The sequence below is a fragment of the Penaeus monodon genome, chromosome 42, assembly GCF_015228065.2.
Source record: "Penaeus monodon isolate SGIC_2016 chromosome 42, NSTDA_Pmon_1, whole genome shotgun sequence".
Taxonomy (NCBI): domain Eukaryota; kingdom Metazoa; phylum Arthropoda; class Malacostraca; order Decapoda; family Penaeidae; genus Penaeus; species Penaeus monodon.
In genome coordinates this window covers 2,216,438-2,226,437 of record NC_051427.1, presented here as the reverse complement: position 1 = coordinate 2,226,437, position 10,000 = coordinate 2,216,438, and positions in this window count along the sequence as shown.

Sequence of the window (10,000 nt, the reverse complement as noted above, 5' to 3'; positions counted from 1 at the left end):
AACATTGTTCGAATCACAAAAAAATAATAATGATAATATAAATAAATAAATAAACATCCTTTGATGTCCAGTCATTGTGAACCTTTACCTAGGTCAGTCGTTTTTTCCTCATGGTTATGAGGAAATGAAAGTGTAGGCTTACACTCGACACCAAAGTTCTTTCATTCATTTCAATTGTCTGACTGAGTGATCTTGTTTCATCATATTTACAATCATTCTGTCCAGTCTGGTAGAGGACACAAAATTTCTTCCACATCTTTTTCTTTGATTAAGCTCATAGTTTTCCAAATTATCAAGTTTTCTTTTCACTTTTGCAAATGAAGTTTTAGAAACATCTATTTTCTTGGTTATTTCCCATTGCCTTTGGGACATTTCTTATAGATTCAGTAGGAAGTTTTCCTTCGACAGTAGAAGGGTTAGGTTTAGTCAATGGTGGCAGCACATGTATTTCCACATATTTTAAGAAACAAAACCGGAAACTAGAAATTCAGGAACGGTGTTAAGGCTCACATATCATTTGCAACACCTTTTGAGGAACAAGGGAATGCTAGCAAAACCTCCAAATTACCGGATATTTGGCCTTTGATTTTTTCAGGTAATTTAGTAAAAATCCAAATACTACAGAGAATGATTTGTCCTGAGCAATAAGCAGGCTGGATCCCTTTCATTGTTTATACTATACATAACCAAGGGGGAGATGAAAAACACAATATCTGTAACTAGTCTGAATAATTATATCAGTATTGCACAATTTTACATAGAAGCACAAAAGATTTGAATATTTACAAACATGAACGAGATCTTGTTCCTGGGATAGCAAGTACTTCACAACAGGGCACTCCAGACTCTGATAATGTATAGTGTTGGCATTGGGAAGATCGCACAATTTGCAAGACGAATAATGGAGCACGTTCTCTGGCTGAGACACCTGCCACACTGGCCAGTACCCAAACCAAAGCCTTGCACTCACCACATTGTGCCTGCATATCATGAACCTGTGGCGACAGAGACAAAGACACGTATATGTATATGCATATATATATGAATATGTGCATGTGTGCTAGTTTGTATATAAGATATGAGGCCCACCTTGGCAGATGGGTACTAAGCGCCTAAATCATTATTTGCAAGAAAACGAGGTTAAAGTTTTGGAATTTCTCAGGTGATAACAGCTGTACAATAGAGCTAGAGTAAAGTATTATACACCAAATGGAAGCCCTGAAACAAATATATAACATGTATTAGAGCAGAGGAAATCACATTTCATTATCTATATAAAACCCCACCGAGTCACTAAGGTACCCTTGTAAACAATGGGATTTTGGACCTTATGGGATGTTGGAATAAAGGTTATATGTTAACCATAATGTAGAGTGGGACCAGAGGCATCTGATGAAAAAGAAAACGCCATTTTGCCCTCGGTGGCGCATAGTACCCTTCTGCTGTGGTGGGCCTCATATATAATGATGAAGAAATAAAGTTAGCCAGCAAGAGAGTAAAAACCCATTTCACAATAATTATGGGAGATTTTAATGTCAAAATAGGTAAAAACGCAGAAGGAGAAACCGATAGTAGGGAATAAATTAATAGGTACTAGGAATGAGAGGTGGCAAATGCTAATAAATTTTGCGGAGGCTCAATCACTAAAATTCATGAATACATTCTTTGAGAAAAGATTAGAGAGGAAGTGGATAGGGAATTCGCCATCTGACATCAAGAACGAAATTGACTTCATAATTTCAAACAGGTGCAATATTGTAAAAAAAAAAAAAAAATGTGGAACCTATTAATAAAATAAATGTTGGCAGCAACCATAGAATGGTTAGAGGCCAAATTAGATTACACCTCAGAAGGGAAAGGAGTAAACTCATATGAAAACCACAGCCAAATTAGCTCATTTGAAGATCAGAGTGACAGAATTTAACCTTAACATCCTAAAAAATTATTTACTTCGATGCGACGAAGACCTCAACATTAACCAAATCAATAAACAGTTCAATGATATAATAAAGGAAGCTGCACTTCAAGTAGGCTGTAGTTTCAAGGAAAGCTCCAGCAAGCTCTTGGCAGAAACTAAAGAGCTTATACAAAAAAGTAGCATCATGAATGTATTATTAAACAGGGACAAAATAGAATTGGGTGGACTAACAAAGACTATAAATAAAAAGGAAAGAAGATGCATGGAAATTCAATACTCAAATAATAAATGAAACAATGATCTCAGGTGCTAGCATGAAAACAATTAAAATGAGTCTTGGAGTAGGGAGAAATCAATTGTATGCGATATAGAAACCAGCTGGAGAAGTGACATATAATAAGAGTGAAGTCATAAGAGTAGTGGAAGACTCTTACAGGGACCTATCTACACAACTCAAATGAAAAGCCACAGATAGAAGCGAACGCGGTAACGAGAGACGTACATAACATCACAACAAAAGAAGTAAAAAGAGCGCTTAAAGAGGGTTTGACACCAGGTGAAGGCAGAATTAGTATGGGTCCTATAATAGATGCAGGAGTAATTGCAACAGTGAAACTAGCCAATCTTTTTAACAAATGCCTTATCAACTGTAAAACACTGAAAGCCTGAAAAAAAATGCAACATTTATTTTGATACATAAAAATGGGAATAGAAAGGATCAAAAAAATTATTGACCAATAAGCCTTCTTTCAGTTACTTACCAACTGTTCACAAAAGTCATCACAACTCGCATCTCTGACAATCTGGATTCTAACCAACCTACAGAACAGGCAACTTCTGCAGTAGATTCTCAACAACAGACAACATCCACACACTCACCCAAATAAGAGAAAATATAAAGGAATATAGGAAACCCCTTTGTATAGCATTCATCAATTACAAAAATACATTTGTCTCTTTATAAGAAGCTATCTGAAGATAGGGAGTAGAGGAGGTATAATGTTAAGTATTAGAAGATATATATGAAGATGGGACAGCAACCATCAAGCTCCACATGGAAAGGGCGATATCATCTCACCAGAACTGTATACAGCTTGTCTTGTGGAATATTCAAGAAGGTAAATGGAACAGAAAGGGTTATAAAAAGGAAAAACGCATCCCAAAACTCTAAGATTTGCGAGATATTGTTACTCTTCAGTGAATCTGCAAATGAAATTCAGCAACTAATAACGTCTGAATAGGAAAGCTAAATCGGACTTGGGGATGAACAAAAAAAGTAAGATCAGTTAAAGAGTAGATTCAATTCGAACAGATACATGTACAAGGCGAAGCGCAAAGGGGTAGTACAAAGATAATACCTCGGGCAATCTACAGAAAAACACTACGAAGGGGTAATTGAGCGACGCTTATTTTTAGGCTGGAGCCCCTTTCAGCAGCCCAGTGCTTACTAAGGGCTCCTTTTCCCTTATTTTAAAAAAAGTCCCCCCGTTATGACTTTGGACAGAAACATGGACTACCCCAAAATTACGGAGAAAAACTAAAAATTTGCCCAGAGAGAGATGAAAGTTGATTCTGGAATTGCCAAAAAATCGGATGAGGCGACTGGATAAGGCAACAAAGTGGAAGATACTTGAGGGGCAAAAAGAAAAAAAGAGAATGGGCAAGGGCATATATATCAGAGACGGACAACAGTAACAAAAAAATTAACGAGTGGATTATGATAACTAAAGGGGGGCCCAAGGGGCCAAAACCCTGACAAGATGGGCCCGGGAAATAACGAAATTGGGGGTCCGAACTGGGAAAAAAAAACACAAACAGCAAAATTGGTAAGATTTGGGGGAAGGCCCACGTCTTGCTGTGAATTTACTCAGACAGATGATGATGATAATGATGATTATGATGATTACATATATAAAATATATTTTTATTAATATTATATATATTATATATATATTATATATATATTTAATATTTATTCATATATTATTTTATATATTTTTATATTTATTAATATATATATATAGTATATATATATATATATATATAATATTATATATAAAATATATATATATATATATATATATATCTATATATCTATATATATATATTTTATATATTATATAAAATATATATTATAATTATATATATAGTAATATCCTATATTTATATATATATATATTTTATATATTATTATATATTTTATCTATATGTATATTTTATTATCTAAAATTAAAATAAAATATATATATATATTCTATCTATATTAATCTATAATATCTTTAAAAATATATTCTATTATATATCTAATATATAATATATATATTCTAATCTATATCCTTTTTCTTATTTTCTCTTTCTTATATATATATTCTATATTTTTATTTCTCTATATCTATATATATTATCTCTATTATTTTCTTCTATCCATATATATATATCTCATATCTATTCTATTGATCTATTACTATATATATCTATATATCTATATTATCTCTTCTATATTATATTATATCTTTTATATTTTATGTATATATATATTATTTATATCTATACTTCTTTCTATCTCTAATATCATCTATCCTCCTATCTCATCTTTTATATATATCTTTTTATATTATATATATCTCTTTTCTATCTGATATTACTTTTATATTATTCTATTCTCTATATCTATTCTTTATATATTCTATTTTCTTTTATTTTTCTAATTATATATCTATCTCATATATATCTATTTTTCTCTATATATATCTATTCTATCTCTTCACTGTCTCCCCTTCTCTTATATCTATTTTTAATATCAATATTATATCTATTCTATCTTCTTCTATTCTCTTATTCTCTTTTATTCTATTTTCTCTATTCTATATCTTCTTCTATATATATTCATCTTTTCTCTCTATTTTCCCCCTCTATAATTTTATATATATATTCTCTTCTCTATTCTTATATTTCTTTCTCTCTTAAATTATCTTCTACTATATATATATATATTCTTTGTATTCTTCTATATTTTATCTATATATATCTCTATCTTATCTTCTTCTATCTTCTCTATCATTACTATCTCTATTCTATCTCATACTCTCTATATCTTCTATTATCTATTATATCTCTATTACTTTCTATATATCTTCTATATTATCATCTTTATCTATTCTTATAATTTTTCTTTATATCTATTCTCATATATTTATCTCTATTATCTTATATATTGTATTTATTATATATCCTCTATCTATCTCTTTCTTCCTTATCTCTATGTTCTATTCTTATACTTTATCTTATTTTATCTTATTTCTTTGTATTCTGTCTTATATTATGCTTATTCTCTTTTCTCTATTCTCCTCTCTATTTTCCTTTTCCCCTCTCTATATATTTTATCTTCTATTCTTTAATCTTTAATCTTTTCTCTTCCTTGTCTTTTCCCTTTCTCTGGATCTCTTTTCAAAATTCTCCTCTCTATCCTCTCTTTGTTTCTCTTCTCTATACTTCTCTACCCTTTTCTATCGTTTTATCTTCTTCTCTCTATCTCTTGTTGTCTCTCTCTCTCTTCTCTCTTCTCTCTCCTCTCTCTCTCTATCTCTTCCTCCCTCTTACTCTCTCTCCTTTTCCTTACATATTTCTCTTATATTACCATCTATCTCTTCTCTTTTCTTATCACTACCTCTTCTATCATATTCTTCAAAGTATTCTATCTTTATTTTCTTATATATTCTTTTTTTTTTTATTAGCGGGGAGTCCCAGTCAAGTCAAAACACTTTATTCCTTAAATTACATGGTTTTTCTTTACTAAATACATTTTTTTACATCTGTGTTTTTAAGGGTGTTTTTTTAATTTCGTTTTAAATTAAGTGCTGTTAATGTCTTTTATATTATCTGGTATCATGTTCCTATTTTGGGGTCCCGTATTTCCATTTGACGTGCCCTGTCTGGTTTTCGATCTCTTACAAAAGGGAATTTACTTGACGTGTCTGACCCCTGTGTGTTCCCTACGGTTTTGTAAAGGCTTAAACCTTTGATAATTCCCATGATGTTTTGAAACTGAATACCATGTGTCTAGCTGATTTAGAATTGACCTTTACCTTTCAATTTTTTTATATGTGGGGTGTGTGTCCGTTTCCTGAATTACCTGGTGCTACTCTGGCAGCAAGTTTGTATTTTTGCACTTTTTGCATCTGGGTCTTGTTAGCCGACCCCCAAATGTTTGAACATATTTATTATGCTTAGAGCTAGAGTTTGCACAACCATGATTCTAGTTTCAGTAGTGCTTGATTTTTTATGTGATTAAGTATATCAGGGTACCCACTCCCTTCCTGTGTATTTTGTAAACGTGTGGCTCAAATGTCATGAGCTGTCAAAGTGTACTCCTAGATTATTCACTGAAGTGCTTGGGTTTTAAAATAGAGCAGCCTTCAAATTCTATGTTTGTGTCTTGGGAATTCTAGCTATGTTCTGCCGACTACCTATGAATATACATTGAGATTTATGTGAGTTTAGTTTAAGGCCATTTGTGTCAAATATAATTTTGCTTGTGTAAGAGTATGTTGAGTGTTTCTTTTTTAACGTGTTTAGGTTGTTTACTGAGTCACTATGAAGAAACTGGGGAATCATCGCGTACTGCCTAAAAGACAGTTATGGGCTATTTTGAAATCATTTATGAAAATTGAAAATAGGATCGGACCTAAAAATAGAGCCTTGCGGAACACCAAAAGGTACTTGTTTTTTTGATAACATATCATTTTTGATTCTACCGTTTTGGGTCCTGTATCTAAATAACTTTTAAACCAAAAGGTATCAATTTTATGATTTACTAATTTGTTAAGGGAATATCATGGTTGACACTATCAAAAGCCTTAGAAAGGTGCATAATGTGAGCAAATTTACCTGATTTTGTCTATTTTTATTAAAAATTTTTCATCATAATTTGCAGTAAAGCTGTTTCAGTAGATAACCTATTCAAAAAACCATGTTGTGTTTTAGATATAAGTCATTGGCCCCCGGGAAACTCGTCAGTTGATTTCTAAAATTTTTTTTTCAAAAATTTTTTGGATAAGATAGGGAGTATAGTAATAGGGCGATAATTATTGACATCGTCTATATCCCCCGTTTTGGGAAAATTGGTGTTTACTATACCATTTTTTCCAAAGCGACGGAAAGACACCAGTAACAAGAGAGGTGTTAATAATGACCGTCAATAATGTACATTTGCAGGTAGACTATCTCTGATAAAGCGCAAAGCAATGCCGTCTGCTCCTACAGCATTTGTTTCGCGAAGATGTTTTATTACTAAGATGATTGTTTCTATTTTCACTGGTTGGGGGTTTCTGAAAAAATTAGTTGTAAGCCTTGCCCGATCTATGTTTTGTTGTAATTTATGAAGCATTGTTTGCTCATAATTTAGTTTCCATTTTTGAAAAAAGTCATTAAAATGGTCGGTTCTTTGTATGGGCCTTATCCCAATCATTAGTGAGGTGCTTTTTGTAAGGCACTAGTGTTTTAACAATTTTCCATGTTTTATTAGATTTTGTCCTTATATTCTGTGAATTTATTTCTGAAATAATTTCTTTTTGCACGTTGAATTAGTAATTTTACATTTTTTTTTGACTTTATAATCTACCTGAAGGGCGGCCTCATTTCTGTTATTTTTAAGGGCTTGGGGCATTGTTTCTATCGCTAATGTCTCTCTGAATGTCTTCATTTATCCATGGAGCAGGGGGACGCCTGACAGTTCGTGTTACGTAGGGCCAGTGCATCAATGCTGCTTTTAATAATTTCTGTAAGGATAGTTATTTGGTCGTTTACATTATCTGTCATGAAATATTTGATAGAGTACTTTCTTTAACAAGATAAGCTCGCAGAAAGATGAGGGTTATAGTGTTTGAAATCGGAAAAGTTTTTAAATTACTGGTGGTCGCTTTGTTTTCTTTATTTAACGTCATCGGATAAGTTCATGGTCAGCAACATGAAAACGGGATGACATCGAAGTGAATAATGATGTCTGCCCTTTTAGTTATTATTAAATCCAACAGAAGAGGTGTTTTCTGTAATTCGTGTGGGCTTATCTATTATTTGTTCAAATTTTTTTCTTAATCATCTTAGCTAACTTAGCATTAGATTTTGTTAAATCATCATTCAGGTCGCCTAAGATGAAAAGGGGTTTTTCTGTTTTAAGACATTTCTCTAAACACCTTTTCAATGTATTCAAAAGATTCAGAGGTAGCATGGGGGGGCCTATAGACAGCGCCAATAATAAAAGAAGGAAGCATGTTGCTTTGTATGGTAACCCAGACATCTTCTACAGCAGTATTGCTAACTGCTGTAGCAGATATCCTGTTTTGACTTCAGGGTATCCCGTACTATATACAATACTCCTCCTCCTCGCCCTGCATCACATCTATAAACTTTAAAATTTGGAAAATTAATGAATTACTGTCCATTTCCTGGGGGAGCCATGTTTCACTTATGCATAAAATGTCTATGGGTTTTCTCCTCAAATAGCCATTTTAATTTCCTCAAAATGTCCGAGGAGAGTTGAGCATTTATATGCTCTATTTTTAGGACATTATGCGATCTGGTCACTGGTAATGCTGACGGCGTTCCCTTGTCAAACATTTTGATCGCGCTTGTACTTGTTTTTGTTTAAGAACACTTTAACATTTTTCAGGGAAAGCATCAGAGTCTATAAACAGTCGGGGTTTATGTCCTTTCCCCTTACAGACACTGTGAAGCTGGCGTAGTAGTCATGTGTCTCACTGTCTTATGGGCTTTCCCACTAGAAATGTTTCAAACTTTTTAGATAAATGTTGTTCAATGTCCTCTTCGTTTTTGTCTGGGTGACAACTGGTTATGTAGAGGTAGACTGTGTTTGGGGCGATCTGCTCCCTTCAACGGCTTTTGGGGTTTTTTTTTTCTCTGTCTTTTTTCCCCTGGTTTCTTGATATTTCTTTGGTGTAACCGTCTTCATCAAAATCTTGTTAGACTTCGTTCGTTCTGCATAGTTGTTAATGATGACTGGTGACACTGCTGGAGGAGGGGGGCAGTCGGTAGGGCGGTAGCCCCTTCCACCTGCTGCTGAGCTGTTTCCTCCCAGTGGCGGGTGGGGTCGAGTGTTCAATTTGCTTGTTATTTTTGTTGTCTGTTTTTTCTAAAGCTCCGTTTGGGTGTTACTTGTGTAAAGCTCAACTTGGTCTTCTTTGGTGTGTTGGTTTTCGGTCTGACGGCGGGAGGGGTCTTAGTTGACTTGGGGGGGGCGGGGGAGTCTGTGTGGGCCGGGGTCTGCTGGCTAAAGGGGCGCCGGTTGAGGGGCACGTGGATGGCTCAGCAGAGTTGAAGGTCGGCGAGTCAGCAAGGGCGTGAGGCAGCTGGCTGGCCGCGAGCAGCGAGAGAGGGGAGGAGGGTTTTGGGGGGGGAAAGGGTTCCGGTCGTGGGTATTGGCGTGGAGGGTGTGGAGGAGGGGTTTGGTGGGAGGTAGGGGGTGTTGTGACTGGGGAGGAGATGTAAAAGGGAAGGGTTTTGTAGGTGGTCTGATCACGGGTGGGGGATGGGAGGTAGGGGGTTCCTGTGTGACCGATATGTCCTCTGCTTGCTTTTGCTCTATAATTTTGTTAATGGACAATTGCTGTTCGGAGAACATTCCGATCAGCAAGCAATTTTGTTCTCGATCAAATTTTGATCAGTGAAGGAGGGCCCATTACAGGTCTGTGTTTCTTGATCTGTAACCCCTTTTTTGGGAAAAATTTAACAAAAGGAGTAGAAATACCTGATTTCTTAGGCGGGGGACCAATCTGTTTGGGGGAGTGTCCGTTGTAGTTTTTTGCAAACACTACGTTTGATTATCGACACACTGATCAATCATTGTGTGCACGATAACTTTATCATCCTTTTTGGGGTCCCCCTGTCGTATTCCTGGGTTTTCTGGAGTCTGTTAAACTGAAATTTCAAAAGTTATGGGCTTGTTCGATTTCAGCCGACCTGGAATATTTTTTGATTTGATCGTAGATGACCGACCTTGCCCAAGACTTTTTAGTAGCCACGAAACACAGAATTGTGTTCAGCACTATTGTTACACTGCCGAACTGA